Source organism: Dama dama, chromosome 5 (genome assembly GCF_033118175.1).
Source record: "Dama dama isolate Ldn47 chromosome 5, ASM3311817v1, whole genome shotgun sequence".
NCBI lineage: Eukaryota > Metazoa > Chordata > Mammalia > Artiodactyla > Cervidae > Dama > Dama dama.
In genome coordinates, this window is record NC_083685.1 from 127,062,001 (window position 1) to 127,080,402 (window position 18,402).

At 47.2% G+C, this 18,402-nt stretch overlaps 1 protein-coding gene across 1 annotated transcript in view; it reads left to right on the plus strand.

Annotated features, from left to right (window-relative positions):
• The window catches only part of SLC39A11 (solute carrier family 39 member 11), a 368,115-nt gene that overhangs the window by 8,100 nt on the left and 341,613 nt on the right, over positions 1-18,402 (plus strand). The window lies entirely within an intron of this gene.

The following is an 18,402-nucleotide window of genomic DNA, read 5'->3' on the forward strand; positions in this document are numbered from 1 at the left end:
CTCAAGCCTTAGCGCCAGTCCCTTCTCAGTCTGCAATCCCTGACTAGGTGACTCCACCTTGCCCAGTCCCCTAAAGACTCAGAGGGTTGCTCCACGGGTTCGAGTGGAGATTCTGATGGCAGCGCAAGTGTGGAGAAGGGGAAAGGTGTTTGCAGATAACTCCTGCATTTGTTCCTCCAGCCCAGGGCTCCTGGATTATACATCTAGCCGCCTCCTTAGACTCTTCACTTGGCTGTCTAAGAGACATCTCAAGCCCAATACGTCCAAAGTAATCATTGTCTTCCTGCCACCCTTCCTATTCTCTTCTCCGAGCCAATCCTATCTCAGAAAATGGCACCACTGAGTTATTCGTGCTAAAACCCCAGGAATAATCCTCCATGCTTCTCTCTGTCCATGCCCGATCCATTTTCTAATCCTGTAGACTCTTCCTCCAAAATACGGGTTGAGGAGCTTTGGCTGTGAGGTCAGAGAGTTAATGGGCTTTGCAGGCCCTGTGGTCTCCGTAAGAACTGTTCGACAAGGCCGCTGTACCAGGAAGTCAGCAGTAGACAGTAGGTAAGTGAACGGGCATGGCTGTGTTCCAAGAACACTTCATTTATAGAAGCAAGCAGGGGGCCAGTTTTGGCCCAGAGTTTGCTACTCCCTGATGCAGGGTATATCCCTGGCCTTTTCCATTTCCACTGTCACTACCAGAGACCAAGTCATCAGTTTCTCATCTGAGCCACTTAGACTGCTTTCTCTTTTGTTGATGGGATCTTAGTTCCCAAACCTGGGATTGAACCCACGCCCCCTGCACTGGAAGCGTGAGTCTTAACCATCAGACCACTAGGGAAGTCCTTCAGATTATCTTCTAATTCCCTGTTTCTACTCTTGTCCATTAGTACCTGTCTTCGTTATGAAAGCAGCTGCGTCTTTCAAAAGTATGAACCAGGCCCTGGGTGTCCCCTGCTTCAACCCTCCAGTGGCTTCTCCCCTTTCTGGGGCAAGTTCCAAATCCTAGAAAAAATCTTCAAGACCCTGCGTGACTGGCCCCATCTCAGCCCGCTCTTCCCTCTCGCTCTAGTCCAGCCTCACTGGTGTCCTTTCTGTTTCATAAAGAAGGCTTGACTCACCCCTTTCTGAGGCTTTCAATCTGTCTGTTTCTTTTTTCAGATCTTCACGTGGGGTCACCTCCTCTGAGAAGACTGCCCAGGTCACCCCAACTTAAAGTAGCATTTATAAGGGACTTTTTATGTCAGCCACTGTTATAAACTCTTGAAAATGAACTGCCCTATTCAGTTCTCACAGAAAACCCCCTGAACTAGATCCTGTTCTTATCTCTACTTTATTGAAGGGGAAACTGGGGCCAAGAGAGATTATATAATTCCCCCAAATGGTTGAGGAAGTAGCAGAGCTGAGATATAAACCCAGCTGTCTGGCTCTGGGGTCCACGACCTTAGGACCGCTCTTTACTGTCTGCGCATCACGTTCGTCATAACGTTTGTCGCTGTGTTGTGATACATGTTCATTCATTTATGCATCTGTTTGTTGAGTGTCTCCCCTTCAACTCAGAGCAGAGATCTCATCTGTCTTTTGTCTCATCAAATTCCGAGCTTCTAGACCAGTACACACAGTACTGTGTCTGACACACAGTTCAGTTCAGCCGCTCAGTCATGTCTGACTCTTTGCGACCCCATGAACCGCAGCACGCCAGGCCTCCCTGTGCATCGCCACCTCCGGAGTTTACTCAAACTCATGCCCATCGAGTCGGTGATGCCATCCAGCCATCTCATCCTCTGCCGTCCCCTTCTCCTCCTGCCCCCAACCCCTCCCAGCATCAGGGTCTTTTCTAATGAGTCAGCTCTTCGCATGAGGTGGCCAAAGTACTGGAGTTTCAGCTTTAGCATCAGTCCTTCCAGTGAACATTGAGGACTGATCTCCTTTAGGATGGACTGGTTGGATCTCCTTGCAGTCCAAGGGACTCTGAAGAGTCTTCTCCAACACCACAGTTCAAAAGCATCAATTTTTTGGCGCTCAGCTTTCTTCACAGTCCAACTTTCATATCCATACATGACCACTGGAAAAACCATAGCCTTGACTAGATGGACCTTTGTTGACAAAGTAATGTCTCTGCTTTTTAATATGCTGTCTAGGTTGGTGATAAATTTCCTTCCAAGGAGTAAGTGTCTTTTAATTTCATGGCTGCAATCATCATCTGCAGTGATTTTGGAGCCCAAAAAAATAAAGTCTGACACACAGTAGGTACTCACTATTTGTTGAGTGTGTGAAAAATATTGGCATGCTGACGAGTCTATAAACATTCAAAATACACCTTCTCTTAGAATTCTTATGAAAGAAAGGAAATGATTAGATTCATTACTCTAATTGCAAAAATGTTGAATTCATTCATAATCTGCTCAGCCCTCCCCTTGCCCCCAGAATATGTGAATTCTTTGGGCTTTTAAATGTTACTTATGAAATGAAGAGTCTTGAGGTCATTTTCGCCTTCTTATTCCTTTTCTCCTTGCTTCTGGGCTGTGTACGCTAGGACAGCAATCCTGAGGGTCAGAATAAATTCAAGGGAAGGTGGTCCCTTCCAGTGTGGTTGAATGTTTTCAACTGAAGGACACATCTGTAAGAGAAGCTATTTTGTTACAGGGCTTCCCTGGCGGCTCAGCAGTTAGGAATCTGCCTGCAGTGCAAGAGATGCCGGTTTGCTCCCTGGATCGGGAAGATCCTCTCGAGAAGGAAGTGGCAACTCACCCTAGGATTCTTGCCTGGGTAATCCCATGGACAGAGGAGCCCAGTGGGCCACAGTTCATGGGGTCGCAAAAGAGTCGGGCGTGACTTAGCAACTGAACAACAACAACAACACGTTATTTCAGTAACCCTGCCCTCACCAGTACCCTTGCCTGGGAAATCTCAAGGACGGAGGAGCCTGGTAGGCTGTAGTCCACGGGGTCGCAGAGTCAGCAACTTCAGTTTGCAAAGACGGAGCAGCTAAAGTTTGCCCTCACCTTATTTAGAGACGTATGTGGCCTCCCAGGCACCCATAGCTGCCACCTGAGAATGTTTGACTGTAATGATGAGAGAAGGGACATTCTCCTCTTGGATACAGCATAGTTGGAGAAATAACTTGAGAGGAAGCAGTTGTCAAGTCTCCCTTTCCTGGGGATGAACCACTGGCAGGATCCTGTCTTATCCTGGGATTCACACAACCTAAAATTATGTGTCAATTAATGAGGACTTAGACCACGAAGAGTTCAAAGACTCCGACAGGGAAATCAGATCTCTGAGCAAACTGCCGTTTCAGGAGGAGGTGTGCTTGCAAGAAGCCTTGTCTCTCCTGGACTGTGAACTTCGTTTGGTTCAGTTGTATTTTAAGCTCTACCAGGTAAATCAGAAACATAAACATGCTTGGCCTGAGGCTGGGTGATCAAAGACCCTGAGTTCTTAAGACTTGGGAAAATTTGCTGTTTGAGTGTCTGCAAATAGAGTTTGGGGGAGAATGCCACCACTTGGCTAAAATGTATTGAATCTTCTTTTGATAGGCTCTTGATCCAGGCGGGGATCATGGAAGAGTGTGCTACTTGACCTTTGAATTTGAAAGACCGTGCCGATGAGTTTATGTCTCGCAAAGGAGGCTCACATAGTTGCTTTCTGCATCGTCTGCCCAAAGCAGAATCTCTGGGTGTTGACCACTTAGCATCCTGTGTGAGCAGGTGGAGCTCTAATCCTGCATCCCATTTGCCGCTCCTAAGCTGTCCAGCGGTTATTTTCTGAAAATCCGGTTTATCCTCTTAGAATTCGCTTATTTTAAAAAAATATACTTATTTGGCTGTGCCCCGTGGGATCTTCAGTCTTCACTGCAGCCTGTGGGACCTTTAGTTGCAGCTTTCAAACTCTTGGTTGTGGCATGTGGGATCTAGTTCCCCTGACCAGGGATTGAACCCGGGCCCCCTGCATGCATGCAGTTATTTTTAGTTTGCTATCGTCTGTTTGTATTTTGTTGCTCGAGGAGATGTGTGTCCAGGTGTGAGCCCTACAGCAAAGGGTCCCAGGTCCCAGCCTGTCTCAGGAGGGGAGCAAAGGGGTGCACTAGAGTTCTGGCTGTGGGCTAATGACGTCCAGGCACAGCTCCTGGTCCCGCCTGCCCCGTGGCGTCAGCTCTCAGCGGGCCCTCGTAGCTGGTGACAGCTTCCGCGTTGGCCTGGCCTCCGGGCTTCTCACTCAGCTCTCTCTCTCTCCCCATCCCTCTATGCACAGCTCCTTACATTGCATTCGTTTTAGTTAAGCCCCTCTGAGTGCGCCATCTGTCTCCACCTGGACCGTGCGCCATGCAGATGGTTATAGACCCCAGATTAGCGACGTGATTCCCCCGCCCTGTTAGCACCAGGTCCTGGTCCAGCCCTGATGTCACCCCGGGGGAAGAACGAACAGCTCAGCAGTTTAGAACATGCCGTGCACCCGAAGTTTCTGCAACACCTGGACAACACGAGCCCTTGTTAGGAAGGGGAGACCTCGTCTCCCCTGTCTGTTCGGGTGCAGACAAGTTGAGGCTTAGCAGAGGAGGAAAGCCCTGTAGGCAAGAGCACTGTGTGGATGGAAATCGTTTAGCACCTTATCGGGCAGTGCATAATCCATTTACTTTTCTGTGCTGCACTTGCTTTATTTTGCATCATGTGGTCAGTTATGTCAGGGCCAGCTGAGTTTTCCTAATGGCAGGATCAGAAGCCGAGGTTTAATATTAGCCAGTCTGGAAAATGTTTGGTGGTTTAATGACCCAGAAGTTTCTGGTCTTTTCTTGCTGTGATGAAAGGCGAGGGGAATTTCACATTTATTGGACACCCCTCGTACCTGGTAATGTGGTAAATTATTTGTAATATCTCCTTTCAGCCAGTCTTTATACAACTCTGTCTGGTAGGTGGTATGATCCCAGTTTTGCAGACAGGAAAGCAGGGGTTTGGCAATGTCACAAGCTCCAGGTCACACTTCCCATAAGTGAAAGTGCAGTGATGTAGTTAACAAATTGGGTTCTGGGCCAGGGATGTAAGTCCGCTACGCCTTGGTTTCCTCATCTGTAGAATGGGGGTAACAGTTGGACCTATTTCATAGAGCTCTTGTGGCAATTGAATACAATGGTGAATATAAAGTGCCTAGGACTCCAAAAGTGAGTGTATTGTGAGCCCTCCAAAAGTTAGCTAATTTCCTTGTCTGATTTTAATAGTCTAACTCATATTTAAGAGTGTTTTAAGCACCTGGAAATTTTTGTAATGTTCTGATTTTGAGTGAAAGACATGATGAGAAGATAATAAAAAGTCATTTTCTTTGACCTGATTTCAAAACTCTTGACATTTCTCTGTCATCAGTCTTATACTGGCAAAGCTGACATGTCTTTATGACATTCCTAGAGCATCTCTTTGGTCATCTGCTTTACCATGACTGTCATGCTACTTAAGCTATTTTACCAAATCTGGAAGAAATCAGATGGGGCCGTTAAAAAGTCATTGTACTAAATGGGACTTTTTAAAAAGTTGTGTTTTTTTTGACATGGACCATTTTAAAAGTCTTTGTTGACTTTGTTACCATATTGCTTCTGTTGTTTATGTTCTGGTTTCTTGGCCAGAGGCATGTGAGGTCTTAGTTCCCTGAGCTGGGATGGACTCCACACCCCCTGCACTGGAAGGGGGAGTCTCAACCACTGGACCATCAGAGAAGACCCTGGTTGTCTGTTTTTAAGCCTTCTTGTATATATATATATATATATACATATACATATATATATATATATATATTTTTTTTTTTTTCTTTTCTTTTTTTTTTCTCTTTTGCTACCAGGCAAATAATGGCTAAGACATCTAGAAAACGTCTTGTATGTTTTTTGTTGGGCTAGGAGTTCTAAGACAAACTGTAAAATTCTAAAGTTTCCAGTTCCCCATTTTAGGTGGGTTATGTCACCTGGGACCCTGGCTCATTTTCCTGCATCTGTGGGATCTTTTTCAGAAGTAGGCAGGAACTGAGCTGAGTCCACATGGCTGGCCTCATGAACAGACTTCACCCTGAGTTCCTTCACTGAGAGTGTGATTTCATGTGGAGATGGTTTCTGGAATAGTACACTTGCAAAAATAAATAAAGTCACTAAAAAAAAAAAGTTTGCTTCTTGGTTTCTAGTATATACCATCAATTATAACAGTGAAGATCAAAGTAAATTTATCTGACAAAAGCTCACGCAATTAGAAAGGCTGGTGCAGCTCATTTGCAGCATTAGCTATTTCGTCTAAATACTGGGCACATGGGAATGACATATTAGCAAAAATATACCAAGATACCATGAGAAGAATAATAATTTCTGGCTTTGGTACACACCTATTCTCCACATAGTAAAAAGAAGTTCTTGTACTGTTGCGAAAGTTCTAGGACCCACAACAGATTTCCCAACCTGGGGATGGGGCAAGGGGACTGAGAACCCCAGGGAATTTAACTTTGGAGGCCAGTGGGATCTGATTACAGAACTTCCACAAGACTGGGGAAACTGGCTCTTGGAGGGCACAAACAAAACCTTGTGCACACCAGGACCCCGGAGAAAGGAACAATGTCCCCACTGAGAGAGGCTGAGCCAGGCTTGCCTGTGAGTGTCCAGGAGTCTCTGGTGGAGGCGTGGGTCCACAGTGGCCTGCTGTGGGGTCAGGGGCATTGAATACAACAGCGCATGCAAAAGTCCTTTTGAAGGAGGTTCCCATTACCCCTACCATAGTCTGGCCTCAGGCCAAATTACAGGGCGAGAACACAGCCCCACCCATCAACAGAAAATTGGATTAAAGATTTACTGAGCGTGGCCCTGCCCATCAGAGCAAGACCCAGATTCCTCCACAGCTGTTCCTCCCATCAGGAAGCTTCCACAAGCCTCTTATCCTTCTCCATCAGAGGGCAGACCGAATGGAAATCACAATTACAGAAAACTAACCAAACTGATCACTTGGCTCACAGCCTTGTCTAACTCAATGAGCCATGCTGTGTAGGGCCACCCAAGATGGACCGGTCATGGTGAGAGTTCTGACAACACATGATCCACTGGAGAAGGGAATGACCAACCACTTCAGTATTCTTGCACTGAGAACCCCATAACAGTATGAAAAGGCAAAAAAATCACCCACCACAGCACATAGTTAAAACCCTTTTTGCCTTCGAGGTTGCTGGAGGCTTTTTCTGGGTGTCCCAGGTTTCCTGGTATGGGGAGAGCCTGAAAGGAGAAAGAAAACTCCTTTCAGTCTTCAGAGATGGGGATGGAAAGGAGCCCAAAGCCTCCCGTTACCTCCGCCACCTTCAGAAAGGGGGAGCCAAGAACGATGCCAGGACTGCTTAAAACAGCAGACAGGAGGGCGAAATGCATTCAAGAGCGAGTGTGAAGAGTCTTCAGTCTCCTTTGATGATGATTGATCTGCTGTTTCTAAAAACCTGCCGTTGTTTATGGTGTGTGACAGCTGGAGAATGCTGGGTAGAGTAACTCTTGAACAAGGAGTGAGCATGACTGGGAGGAATTCACCGTCCACTAGACCATCTTCAGCGCGTCTGAAAGTCAGCACCACTCACTCCGCACTCTGTTCTTTCCTAGTGAGACGGTTCTCGGCTCCTGGAAACTCAAGTGGAGACCTTTCCTGGAGAAAAGGCTTTCAGATCATCCTGGGGAGTTGAATCGTTCCTTTTCTTCGGGATCCACTGGGGAGAGTGGCGGCCCTGTGGGGCTGAACCTGGCTGATTTCCTCCTCCAAACTCATCGTCCTTAGCAGGTTGTTCTAACTGGAAACCTTTTCCTCCTACTCCATGAGCTGTTAATAAACTGCTTCTGTCTGAGGCAACACCAAGATGGGAAGGCTGGAGAGATGGAGAAGAGGCATGAGCGAGGCTGATACCCGCAAGGGTTCTTGGCCTCCTTAATCAATAGAAATTGACCAAGCCAGACAGCAGATTCAGACAAGGCTCCACTGGGGCCCCCGCTACAGCAGGAGAAGCGAGAACAACAGGGCCCCTTGCTCACTCCCCGAAGCTAGCTTGCTCCTTATGCGGGGCGAGGGTGGGGGTGTGTTCAGGGCGTCAGGCTGCAGGGGTGGCTTTGGGATGTGCCCACCCCCCGGGTGGTGGTGTGCGTTGGACACGTTCCCACGCTCTTGCTCCTGACACCCACTGTTTGCTCCTGGCTCTTTAGAAGTGACAGTAGGGGTTTTTTTTTGGTCTTTTTGCATCTTTGGTCCATGATTCTGCCCCACCTGTGCATGCACGTGGTTGTTTTTAGTCCCAGTTTCTTTGTGTTTTGTTGCTGGAGGAGACGTGTGTCCAGGTGCAAGGACTGCAGCACAGGGTCTCAGGTCCCAGAATGACTCTGGACTAGAGCTGTCGCGTCTAAGATCGAGGAGGAATGGGCTTTCCTTGTCGCAAAGACAGTCCTCAGGCCACATGGCGTGCCTGAGGATGTGACCGGTGCCACCTGAAGCCCCTGGAGCAAGCAGAGGGGGTCGCGTGAGGGTACAGGAGGGAAGGACCTGAAACAGCTGAGGTCTGTCACCTCCCAGAGGAGCCGTAATGAATAATACAGCACCATCCACTCGGGAGAGCTATTTGGGAGGCTGTTTTATTTTATTCTTTTAGCTGATGAATCATTTATTCAAACAAGGCAAAAACATCTCCACATTGTTTCCTTTTCTACGGAAAGTGGAACGTTTTAAATAGATTACTTTCTTTTTCAACAGAACTTACTTCAATCTGGTCCCAGGAATTGTTTTTCATTTTAGGATTCATAAATAGTAACACGTATGCACCCATTACAGCCAAAACAGCATGCTTGAATTTCGGATTGTCCTGTATTATTACGGAGACTCTACCGACATATGGAGAAAACCCTCCAGCTCCCCACCACGCTCTTCTGTTCAGGCCAGTTCTGGCCTTCTTGGTACAAGCCTCTATAGTCAACTTCCTCATTATCTCTTTTAGTCAGAAATTTGACGTCTCCATTATCTTTTTCATGAACTTCGATTGCTCTGTGAACTATTGGAATGTAGGAGACTATTTTAATCTGAAAAAAAAAAAAAAAAAAAAAGCATTGTAAGTGGAAGCCAAATTGAGTCTTAATCCAGTCTGAGCCTTTGCTGTAGAAGTGTCTAGACTTTAAAGTGGCAGTGTGGCTGGGACTAAGCTAACTCTAAATCATCTTGCAAATGAACCCTGGAGACTCCTGTTCACCAAGGAAGGCTCTAAGAACATGCTGTTCCCCATCACATACTGAAAGAGAGTGAAAGTTGCTCCGTCGTGTCTGACTCTTTGCAGCCCCAAGGACTGTAGCCCTCCAGGCTCCTCTGACCATGGGATTCTCCAGGCAAGAATACTGGAGTGGGTTGCCATGCCCTCCCCCAGGGGATCTTCCCAACCCAGAGACTGAATGCAGGTCTCCCGCATTACAGGCAAACTCTTTACCGTTTGAGCTACTCAGTTCATCAAGGAAGGCTCTAAAAAGATGCTCTTCCCCATCACATACTGGCTGGTACTTAAAAATGCATGGGATGAGGGGCTTCCCTGGCTGTCCCATGCTTTCAGTTAAGATTCCATGCTTCCAGTGAAAGGGGTGGGTTTGATCCCTGGTCACGGAACTAAGATCCCACATGCTGCCTGCCCCCCCCCCCAGAAAAAAAATAGAAAATGCACAAATGCACGGGGTGAGCTGATGCAGGTGTCTCGAGCTGTGAAAATGGACTGGGTGGAACAGTGTGTGAAGGGAGGACTTCTTTTGTCTTGAAGACATGCTTTTGTGGAGGTGCGTTCATGGTTGAGAAAGAGAACTGTGATTCATTTTCTTGGTGGTCGAGCATCTCAATGCCCCCGAAGTGTTCAACCTCAGTTTATATGAGGAAGCTGGCGGGGGTGGGTGGGTGGGGTGGCTTTGGTTGACGGGCTTGTGTGTGCTCTGTCGTCTCTGACTGCTTGTGACCCCATGGACTGTAGCCTGCCGGGCTCCTCTGTTCATGCAGTTTTCCAGGCAAGAATACTGGAGTGGGCTGCCATTTCCTCCTGCAGGGGATCTTTCCGACCCAGGGATTGAACCCACATCTCCTGTGTCTCCTGCATTGTAGCTGGATTCTTTACCACTTGAGCCATGGTGGGGGGTGGGTGTGGGGAATGCCTGTTGAAACACTGTCCTCAGTAAGGATCGATTTAAAAAAAATTATTTGGAGTGATTTTTATGCAAAGAAGTTGTCATGTGTTTCTTATGCCAAAGTATTGCTCTGAGCAGGACCGGTGCTTTCGGTTGGTTGACTGGTGGGAATGATTCGTAGTGAATCATCCACACCCTTTTGCCAATCCTTTTTTTTTAAACTTAAAGTGCTGCTGCAGGGACAGTTGGCTGGGGCTTGGTGTGCAGACTGTGGCCTGGCACAGAGTCCTCTGGATGAAAAATTACCGCTGACACAATGTCCTCCTTCCCCATCGAGAAAGAGATGGCTCAGTATCCTTAGACTTCTGAGGAGTTAGTCAGATTCTAGTTCTCTTCCGTGGTTGAAAGCCTTGGCAGTTCTCCGAATCTGAGATCTTGCCCCAGAGACACAGATGGTGTGCTATGTGTGCATGCGAGTGTGTGTTACGTGTCCACTTCCTGTGTCTGTGCATGCATGTCACATGCACACGTGTGAACGCGTTCTTCACGTGCACTGGCATCCCATGTGTGTGCCCCAGCTCGGTGGCGTGGTGTGTATGTGTCCGAGCAAGCTCAGGGCAGCGAAGGTACCAGTTGAGCTGAACTTGAGAGACTTACTGATTTCGGCCACGGCACGTGACATGCAGGATCTTAGTTCCCCAACCAGGGATCAAACCTGCATCCTTACAGTGCAAGTGTGGAGTTTTAGCCACTGGACCACCAGGGGAGTCCCTGAATTGAGAGCCTTGGAAAATGGTCCATTTTGCTGGAGAAGTGGATGCTGGTGAAGGGTAAGAAAATAGCTAAGCTTTCATTGTGTTATATAAGAACCATTTGGGGTTCTTGTTAAAAAAGAACACTCATGAGAAAAAAAGAATCTGGTCTCAGGAATGGACCATATTCCCTGGCCTGGGGGGCAGGGAGCCTTGAAGAAACTGATACCCAGACACCTTCCAGACCAGAGGTGGGATACTGTCCCAGAGGGTGTTGCTGCCTTTTGGGGTACCTGGTGCATCTATAGATAGTCCTGCAGAGCTGGTGGCCGACCTTCCTGTTTCTGGCCATGCCAGGAAACATTCAAGATCTTAGTTCTGCCACCAGGGCTTGAACCCATGCCCCCCTGCAGTGGAAGCTCGAAGCCTTAATCACTGGACCGCCGGAGAGTGATGGTTTAGTTGCTCAGTCGTGTCCGACTCTTGTGACCCCTTGGACTGTATCCCAGCAGGCTCCTCTGTCCATGGGATTCTCCAGGCAAGAATACAGGAGTGGGTTGCCATTTCCTTCTCCAGGGGATCTTACCAATCCAGGAATCGAACCTGGGTCTCCTGCGTTGCAGGTAGATTCTTTACTGACCGAGCTATGAGGGAAGCCCTTAGTCCTCTTTTGAGACTAGCCGTCTTCTCTCAGGACCCCAGTACTGGCTACCTTGTAATCTATTCCTTGTAAGGACCTGGGACCACCGTGTCTCCTTCGTCCAAACTACTGCCGTCTTATTTGGTAGATCACAGCACAACCCTGTGTTTCTCTTCACTGCCAAGGGACGTTCTCTATTGCTTAAGCGATTGGAGGCCGCGATCACTGAGGAACTGGTGTGGGTAGAGCCTAGGAAGTCATTCCAGATTTCTCTGTAAGTGGGCCTTGCATCCCATTCCTGGACAGGCTTCTCTGAAAGGACGGGGTGATCTTATCTCTAACCAGGACACCCCTCTTCTGCTTCCGGTCCTTGCAGGATCTGGACACAAATCTGCCCCCTCTGGACCAGACATGCGTCCTCAGACAGAGGTCTTCCTTCCCCGGGGCTGGTCCTTCAGTGATACCAGGAGAGCAGAGAGAGATGAAACAGTCTCTCCCTCCCATTGCCACTTCCCTCCCCGCCCAGCTGGAGCTGAGGCTCTGCGTCATCAGCTCGTTCATGCTGAAAATCTTTGTCCTCCAGGAGCAGACGGAACCCAGTCATCGAATCACAGCATTTCTTCTAATGATATTTTACTCACTTTTCTTCTTAGGAGAAACAATAGTGTTTTCTGTTCAGCTTGGTTAAATCTCAGTTAATATTTAGCGCTTTTTTTTTTAAGATCTTTAAAAGCAAATAAGTGTATTATTTACTTGTTTTTGGCTCTGCTGTGTCCTTGTTGCTTCGTGGGCTCTTCTCGAGTTGAGGCGAGCGAGCTTCTCATTGCAGTGGCTTCTCTTGTTGCAGAGCAAGGGTTCTGGGGTGCACAGGCTCAGGAGCTGCGGCTCCCGGGCTCCAGAGTGCGGGCTCAGGAGTTGTAGCCCATGGGCTTCTAGGTGCCCCTTGGCGTGTGGGATCTTCTCAGACCAGGGATTGAACCCGTGTCTCCTGCACTGGCAGGCAGACTCTCCACCACTGCACCATCAGGGAAGCCCTCACCTCTGTTTTTAAGTGTAGGCTGGACGTGTGTAACCTGACACATCTAAAGATGACAACCAGGCCCCCAACCTGTGTTCAGTCACTGCGGACTTGAAGGGGAGGGCAGGCAGTCGCTGGAACTGGCGGTGGAAGTGGGGAGGGGGTGTGAAGCCTTGAGTTGTTATTCTCAGCCCTGAGGGTCTATCGACTCGGGTAGCAGCTACACAAGCTTTTCAGCTGTAAGTAGAATACAGTCCCTGATGCCTACTTTCTAGATGAGCTTCTAGAAAAAATATTAGAGGCTCTGCCTGCGGGAACTTTCCTAGAAATTCACATATTAGAAGCAAAACAACCACTCAAGGGAAGGTTTGCTTTAGTAGAACATTTGATAGGAAATTCAGTATTTTTGAATCTGGCAAAAAATAGAGATTAGAGAAGTGGCTGATTATAAGCTATTACTTATAAGCTTGACATCCTGGAATGCGAAGTCAAGTGGGCCTTAGGAAGCATCACTACAAACAAAGCTAGTGGAGGTGATGGAATTCCAGCTGAGCTATTTCAAATCCTAAAAAATGATGTTGTGAAAATGCTGTACTCAATATGCCAGCAAATTTGGAAAACTCAGCAGTGGCCACAGGACTGGAAAAGGTCAGTTTTCATTTTAATCCCAAAGAAAGGCAATGCCAAAGAATGCTCAAACTACTGCACAATTGCACTCATCTCACACGCTAGTAAAGTAATGCTCAAAATTCTCCAAGCCAGGCTTCAATAGTATATGAGCCGTGAACTTCCAGATGTTCAAGCTGGATTTAGAAAAGGCAGAGGAACCAGAGATCAAGTTGCCAACATCTGTTGGATCATTGAAAAAGCAAGAGAGTTCAAGAAAAACATCAACTTCTGCTTTACTGATTACACCAAAGCCTTTGACTGTGTGGACAAAAAACTCTGGAAAATTCTTAAGGAGATGGGAATACCAGACCACCTGACCTGCCTCTTGAGAAATCTGTATGCAGGTCAGGAAGCAACAGTTAGAACTGGACATGGAACAACAGAATGGTTCCAAATAGGGAAAGGAGTACGTCAAGGCTGTATATTGTCACCCTGCTTTTTTAATTTATATGTAGAGTACATCATGAGAAACACTGGGCTGGATGAAGCACAAGCTGGAATCAAGATTTCTGGGAGAAACATCAAGAACCTCAGATATGCAGATGAAACCACCCTTATGGCAGAAAGTGAAGAAGAACTAAAGAGCCTCTTGATGAAGGTGAAAGAGGAGAGTGAAAAAGTTGGCTTACAACTCAACATTCAGAAAACTAAGATCATGGCATCTGGTCCCATCACTTCATGGCAAATAGATGGGGAAACAATGGAAACTGTGACAGACTTTATTTTTTTGGGCTCCAAAATCACTGCAGATGGTGACTGCAGGCATGAAATTAAAAGACACTTGCTCCTTGGAAGAAAAGTTATGACCAACCTAGACAGCATATTAAAAGGCAGAGACATTACTTTACCAACAAGGGTCTGTCTAGTCAAGGCTTTGGTTTTTCCAGTAGTCATGTATGGATGTGAGAGTTGGACTATAAAGAAAGCTGAGCTCTGAAGAATTGATGCTTTTGAACTGGGGTGTTGGAGAAGACTCTTGAGAGTCCCTTGGACTGCAAGGAGATCCAACTAGTCCATCCTAAAGGAAATCAGTCCTGGGTGTTCATTGGAAGGACTGATGCTGAAGCTGAAACTCCAGTGCTTGGCCACCTGATGCAAAGAACTGACTCATTGGAAAAGACCCTGATGCTGGGAAAGATTGAAGGCGGGAGGAGAAAGGGATGACGGGGATGAAATGATTGGATGGCATCACTGACTCGATGGACGTGAATTTTAGTAAGCTCCGGGAGTTGGTGATGGACAGGGAGGTCTGGCGTGCTGCGGTCCATGGGGTCGCAAAGAGTCAGACACGACTGAACGACTGAACTGAACTGATGAGCTTGAATGCTTGATCTGCCAAATAGTGTGATTTTTGTGATGATAAGTGTTTCAGAGACACGCATCAGACCCTCCCCATCACATAGGGAGCCTTTTAAAAGTAAAAATATTTATCTGGCATGTGGGATCTTCGTTGCGTCATGAGGGATCTTTCCTTGCGGCACACGGACTCTCTAGTGATCCGCGGGTTCAGTGGTTGTGTCTTGGGCTTAGTTGCTCCATGGAGTTGGGATCTTCGTTCCAGGCAGGGATCAAACCCGCATCCCCTGCGCATTGCAAGGTGACTTCTTAACCACTGGACCACCAGGGTAGAAACAATACGTGGAATCTTTTGCTGATTCTCCTGCCATTTTTTTTTTTTTTCAACAAGGCCAAAGTTCCTTTCTGTCTTTTATTGAAACTTGATTGAATAGCCCCATCTGGGGCTGGTTGAAAGTGAAAGTGAAAGTCGCTCAGTCGTGTCCGACTCTTTGCGACCCCATGGACTGTACAGTCCATGGAATTCTCCAGGCCAGAATACTGGAGTGGGTAGCCTTTCCCTTCTCCAGGGGATCTTCCCAACCCAGGAATCGAGCTGGGGTCTCCTGCACTGCAGACAGATTCTTTACCAATGAGCTGTCAGGGAAGCCCTTGGCTGATTATGTACATCTGTCTTGACAGCCATCCACTTGCTACTCCTGTCAGTGACCAGGCTGTGCACTTTTTCCAGCATGGTGCTCCCGTTTAGGGCAGCTGGAGCCAAACACCTCGATATCTAGATTTTGTCTTGGAGGAGAGGATGAATTTGTTTAAGCAGACTCCAGGTCATTGCCAACTCCGGAAGTCTCAGCAACCAGGCTACATTTTCTTCCCTGCCCACCATTTATGAGAGATAAATAAGTTTATGCAAACACAAAAAGAGGTATGATTATAAGATGAAACAGTCGGCTGAGGGCCCTGGGTTCAGGTCCCTGTGCAGGTGCCAAAAGACATAAATAACCAAAGCAAAATTAAAAAAAAAAAAAGATGAAATGGTCAGAAACGTTGTTACAGAAAAATGCATGCCATAAACTATTATGTATAGAATGGATAAGCAACAAGGTCCTACTGTATAGCACACGGAACCATCGTCAGTATCCTGTGATAAACCGTAAGCGGAAAAGAACATGAGAAAGACTGTGTGTAACTGATTCACACTTTGCCATACAGCAGAAATTAGCACAACATTGTAAATCAACTATATTTCAATAAAATAAAATGTTTTTAAAATGCATGCAATAAAATCACACATGATTACTCAAGACCAGCTACACGTTCGTCTCAGGACTGCTGAGCAGTCACAACCAATTGAGCACGACTCCTCCTCTTTTCTTCTTCATGGTGGTGGTGGTGGTTTAGTCGCTAAGTCACGTTTGACTCTTTTGCGACCCCATGGACTGTAGCCTGCCAGGCTCCTCTGTCCATGGGGTTCTCCAGGCAAGAACACTTGAATGGGTTGCCATGCCCTCCTTCAGGGCATTTTCCTGACCCAGGGATCAGATCCCCTTCTGCTGCATTGCAGGCGGGTCTCCTGCCTCGCAAGCAGATTCTTTACTGCTGAGTCACCAGCAGTAAAGAAGGGAAGCCCCTTCTTCTTCAGAAATTCAAGCAAAAGAAACACTGCATCCTTCCATCCTCCCATGTCCTTACATCCTCCTAGACTGTTCCAAACTCTGACATGAACTTCACCAAAGTTCCAGTCCCACGTGCAGTCTTACTCAACTCTCTGTGTTACTGAAAGACGAGCCGACATCAATCAACACAGGCCTCAGTGTCCTGCCACCTCTGCTGATGCCTTTCTCATTACACCCACTTAGATTTAATCAGCTCTTTGCTACCCATGTGAATAGAAGGTTAAATAGTAGTTTGCATAACCCAAGTGCTCAGATACCCTAAAATCAAAGCAGTGCATCACTTTTTATTCTTTCCTACCATCCAGCAGATCTGTCTTCATAATTACCTGTCAAGTGAAGCCTAAGATTAAAATTTGAAACTAAAATTGCATTAACATTTAAATGAAAATGTGTCCCCTCCTTTGGAGAAAAAAGAACCTAAGAGCAAATCATCGTAGAAAGACATTGTTCGTAAAGTGGAGAATCCTTTCTCATAGAGTATGAACATGATGGCTTATTTGGGCAGAATTGTAGCGTCAGTGGCTTCCCAGGTGGTACAGTGGTAAAGAATCTGCCTGCCAGTGTGGGGGATGTGGGTTTGATCCCTGGGTCAGGAAGATCCCCTGGAGGAGAAAATGGCAACCTCCCTGCAGGCAGCTTTCTCTGATCGCAGAGGCCTGAGTGCTCTAAAACTTGTCTATCTGCCCTGAAATTACTTCTACCAATTCTGGGTCCCTTGGAATCACTTCTCTTAAGTAAATGTCAGCATTTATGTAAAGGCCCAGGAATATCTCATAATAATGGTAGCGGCTTCCCAGGTGGTGCTAGTGACAAAGAATCTACCTGCAATGCAGGAGACCTGGGTTCCATCCCTGGGTCGGGAAGATCCCCTGGAGGAGGAAATGGAAACCCACTCCAGTATTCTTGCCCGGGGAATCCCATGGCAGAGGAGCCTGGTGGGCTACAGTCCATGGGATCGCACAGAGCTGGACTGAAGTGACTTAGCACATATAATAATGGTAAAGTTGGGTTCAAAGCATTTCATTGCGAATCTTTTGCTTATTTTTATGGAAGAGGAGGCAGGGGAAGGGGAGAGGGAGGGGAAATCGCTGTCCATCAGTTGTGGCTGCTAAGATGTCCTGAACTGACCTTGCAGCTGAACTTTCTTTTAGTAGTTTTGGGGGGATTTCACTGCAAGTATGTTTTTGGCCACAACATGAGGCCTGAGGCATCTGTTTTCTGATCAGGGATGGAACCCACACCCCCTGCAGTGGAAGCGTGGAGTCTTAACCACTGGGCCACCAGGGAAGTCTGTATTGTATGCGTTTTTTGTGTGTAACAACTTTCTTTATAGTCTCATAATTGTACTTCTTTTTATTTCTTCATGGACTTATCTATCATCAATCTTAAAAAAAAAAACATTTATTTTTTATTTATTTGGATGTTCGGAGTTGGGGGGGGTCTTAGTTTTGGCACACGGGATCTTCAGTTGCAGCACATGGGATCCAGTTTCCTGACCTGGGATTGAGCCCGGGCCCCCTGCACTGGGAGCACAGAGTCCTAGCTACTGGGCCACCAGGAAGTCCATGTTATCAGTGTTTCTGAAGACGTTTTCTGGGCCTCAGTCAGTGCTTTGGGGGAGGAGGTGGCATGAATTACCTAGGCAGAGAGAACAAAAGCAGCATGATGACCACAGGTGGAGTTCTTAGTCATCCTGACAGCCCGTGCTTAGGGAGCCGGAAGAGGCAAGCTCGTTTTTAAATATGGTGAAACTGATACCTGAAACCAAACGAGTGAGGCTCTCATACAATCCCAGAGACCATGGCATCCTTGCAAACACCCGAGTGGGTATTTCTTTGTACCCCGGAAGTTGCGATCGGTCAATGAAATGGGCCTTGCCTCTCTTCCTGTTGCCCGTATACAAGCCTGTCTTCAATTTCAGGGACAGAAAAACGTCACTGATGGTGTGAAGTGCCTGTGTGTGATGGTGCTTGAGGAGTAACAGCTCAGGGAGCCCGTGGGTTATAAAGGTCGATGTTTGCTGTGTATTTTGTGGGTGAGGAAGGCGGCACGACCACACCTGTGAGGCATGGGGCTGCCTCCAGCGCTCACACCGTGCCCCCTGCACTCGGCGTGTTTATTGGCTGGCACGTGTGCTGACGCTTTTGGAACCATGCCCTCAGATCTTCCGCGTGAACTGTGATTTTACTAGCGCCCAGCTTTGTAGCAAGTTCTTAAAAAGTACCTTTGAGAGG